This window comes from Symphalangus syndactylus, chromosome 12 (assembly GCF_028878055.3).
Source record: "Symphalangus syndactylus isolate Jambi chromosome 12, NHGRI_mSymSyn1-v2.1_pri, whole genome shotgun sequence".
In the NCBI taxonomy this organism is placed as follows: domain Eukaryota; kingdom Metazoa; phylum Chordata; class Mammalia; order Primates; family Hylobatidae; genus Symphalangus; species Symphalangus syndactylus.
This window is the reverse complement of record NC_072441.2, coordinates 87,471,972-87,476,208: the sequence shown is the minus strand read 5'-3', so window position 1 is coordinate 87,476,208 and position 4,237 is coordinate 87,471,972.

The following is a 4,237-nucleotide window of genomic DNA, read 5'->3' as shown; positions in this document are numbered from 1 at the left end:
AGCCAAGCCTGAAACCCCATCCAACTGCAGAGCTCAAATAACAGTACCACTTGGCCAGAGAATACACCCTGTGGCCCAGGCTGATCTGAGGTCATTGCAATCTACATCCAGCAGATCTGTCTGATTGCATGTCTCAGCCAGTGGTCTCTCCTGACAGATTAGCCCAACCAGCAGCCACACCCAAAATCCAAGCAGCTACCTAGAGAACTCAAAAACAAGCTCTGTCTGTACAGGGTTATTACCAGCTGGTCCATTCAAAACCACAGGTTAGACTAAATAAGGAAAAGTATCCCTGCCAAAGAATTCTTGTAAAATCTGGAAGAGGTGGTTGTCTCTTTAAATGTGCAGACACCAACATAAGGGCACAAGAATTAAAAAGAATCAGAAATTCATGACATCACCCAAATAAACTAACAAATTAAACCCATAAAAAGGTTCACCAAGACACATAATAATCAAACTATCAAAAATAAAAGACAAAGAAAAAATTCTAAAAGCAGCAACAGATAGGAAACACATACAAGGGAGTCCCAATACAACTCTTCACAGATTTCTCAGGAGAAATACTGCAGGCCAGGAAAGAATGAGATGATATATTTAAAGTGCTGAAGGGAAAACAAAACAAAACAAAAACAAACAAACAAAAACAGGAATATTTTACCCAGCTAAGCTATCCTTCAGAAATATGAAATTCACCACCACTAGACCTGCGTGAAAGGAATTACTAAAGAGAATTCTTTAGGCTGTATCAAAAGGCCACTAATTAGTAATGCAAACCATATAAAAGCACAAAACTCAATGATTAAATAAGCCAGAGTCATATTTCAGAATACTTTGGACTGAAATGGTGATGCATAAATAAATGTTACCTCCAGTATGATGCTTAATAGATAAATCTATTAAAACAATTATAGCTGAATTAGTTATCAGGGAATAAAAATTACAAAATAATATAAATTTTGACATTAAAAATGTATAGTGGAAAGAAGTAAAAGCATAGAGTTGTTGTATGCAATCAAAGTTGTTTTCTTCAGCATGAAATAGACTGCTGTTAGTATAAGATGTTTTATGTAAGTCTCATGGTAAATAGAAAGTAAAAATTCATGGTAAATAAAAAGTAAAAAGTTATTATACTAAATGTATAAAACACAAATAAAAAAGATTCAAACCATACTATTATAGAAAACCATCAAACCACAAAGGAAGACAGCAACAGGGAAAGAAAGAAAGTATATACAAACAATAAGCAAACAAGTTATAAAATGATAGTAGTAAGTTCTTACCTACCATTACCTTGAGTGTAAATGAATTAAATAATTCAATAAAAAGACATAAAGTGATGGAATGTAACTTTTTAAAACCCAAATATGTGCTGTCTGCAAGAGACTTGTCTCACCTTTAAGGATACACACAGACTGAAAGTAAAGGGATAGAAAAAGATATTCCATGTAAAGGAAAACCAAAAGGTAGAAGGCGTAACCACACTCATAGCAGACAAAATAGTATTTAAGTTAAAAACTGTAAAAAGAGATTATGAAGGTCATTATATAATGAATAAAAGGTCAATTAATCAAGGGGATATAACAATTGTACATACACATACAGACATATACACAAAATACTAGATCATGTAAATACATAAAGGAAATACTAAAGGGTCTGAAGGGAGAGAGCGATTGCAACACAATAATAGTAGGATATTTCAATAACTCATTTTCAACAGTAGGCAGATATTCAGACAGGAAATTATTAAACAATCATAGGATTTGAACTACACTTTAGACCAAAGAGTACTAACAGATATATAGAAAACGTTTCATCCAAAAGCAACAAAATACACATTGTTTTCAAGCACACCTGAAACATTCTCCAGGATATATCATATGTTAGGTCATGAAACAAGTCTGTATAAATGTAAGAGAACTAAAGTCATATCAACTGTCTTTTCTAACTTCAATGTTATGAAACTAGTAAACGATAACAAGGAAATCTTGGAAAATCCACAAATATGTGGAAATTAAACAACATGCTCCCGAGCAATCAATGGGTCAAAGAGAAAAAATCAAAAAGGAAATGAGAAAAATCTTAAGGCAAATGGCAATGAAAATACAACACTTATTGGGTGTAGCAAAAGTGGTTCTGAGAGAAAAATTTATAGCAAATAATGCCTATTTTTTTAAAGAACCATCTCAAATAACCTAGTGATACATCTCAAGGAACTAAAAAGAAGAACAAACTAAACTCAAAGTTAGCCAAAGAAAGAAAATAACAAAGACTAGAGCAGAAATAAATGAAACAGAGACTTGAAAAACAACAGAAAAAAGTCAATGAAACCAAGAGTTGTTTTTTTGAAAAGTTAAACAAAATCAACAAACTGTTAGCTACACTGAGAAGAAGCAGTGAAGACTCAAATAAGGGGAATCAGAAATGAAAGAGGAGAAATTACAACTGCTGCTACAGAAATACAAAGGATCATAACATATTACTATGAACTATTACACAACACCAAATTAGATAACCTAGAAAATGTGTAAATTCTCAAACACGTAACACCCAAGACACAATAATGAAGAAACAGAAAATGCAAACAGACCAATATTGAATAAAGAGATTGAATCAGTAATAAAACTTCTCCCATCAAAAAATTCCAGAATCTGATGACTTACCTGCTGAATTCTACCAAACATTTCAAGAACAAATACTAGTTCTTCTCAAACTTTTCCAAGGTCAAAGAAGAAAAATTACTTTCAAACTCTTTTTGCAAAGCTAACATCACCCTGATACCAAAACCAGGCAAGAACAGTACAGAAAAAAAAATTCATGTCAATATCCTTGTTGAATATAGATGTAAAAATCCTCAACAAAATGATAGCAAACTAAATTCAACATTACATTAAAAGTATTATTCACATATCAAGTGGGATTTATCCCAGGGATGAAAGGATAGTTCAACATGTGCAAATATATAAATGTGATACACCACTTTAACAGAATGAAGGACAAAAACTATGTAATCCTCCTATTGATTGATGATGGAGGAAAAAGTATTTGACGAATGCGAATATTCTTTTATAATAAAAATTCTCAACAGATTAGGATAAAAAGGATGTTTCTCAACATAATAAAAGCATATATGACAAGAGAACAGTTAACATTCTACTAAACAATGAAAGTTGAAAGCTTTTTCTCTAAAACCAGAAATAAAACAAGGATGCCCACTTCTATTCATTATAGTATTGTCAGTCCTTGCCAGAGCAATTAGGCAAGAGAAAGCTATAAAGGCATCCAAACTGGAAAGGAACAAGGGAAATTGTTGCTGTTTATTGATGATAAGATTTTATATAGAGAAACTCTAAAGAATCCATCAAAATAATGTCAGAACTACACTTTGGGAGGCCGAGGTGGGCGGATCACGAGGTCAGGAGTTCAAGACCAGCCTGACCAACATGGTGAAACCCCGTCTCTACTAAAAATATAAAAATTACAGGCATGCGCCTGTAATCCCAACTACTCAGGAGGCTGAGACAGGAGAATTCCTTGAACCTGGGAGGCAGCAGTTGCAGTGAGCTGAGATCACACCACTGCACTCCAGCCTAGATGCCAGAGCAAGACTCCATCTCAAAAAAAAAAAAAAAAGTAAGAACTACTAAACAAATACAGTACAGTTTTAGGATACAAAATATACAAAATCAATAGGCAAAAATCAGTAGTGCTTCTATAATACTATCAACAAACTATCTGAAGAAGAGATTTTTAAAATCCCATTTACAATAGCTAGAAAATTAAAATACTTAGGAATACAATTAATTAAAGAGATGAAAGATCTGTACACTAAAATTTACAAAACTTTGATGAAAGAAGTTGAAGAATAAACAAATAAATGGAAAGATATATGATGTTTATGGTTTGGAAGAATTAATGTTGTTAAAATGTGTATACTACACAAAGTGATCTACAGATTTAATGGAATCCCTATCAAAACTCCAATGTGATTTTTCACAGAAATAGAAAAAATTCCAAAATTGTTTGAACCACAGAAAACCCTGAATAGCCAAACCTATTCTGCATAAAAAGGACAAAGCTGGAGGCATCATACTACCAGACTTTAAACTACATGACAAAACCATAGTAGTTAAAACAGCATGGTATCACCATAAAAATAGACACATAAAAAAGAACAGAATAGATAGCCCAAAAAATGAACTATGAAATTATGGTCAATTAATTTTCACAAAGG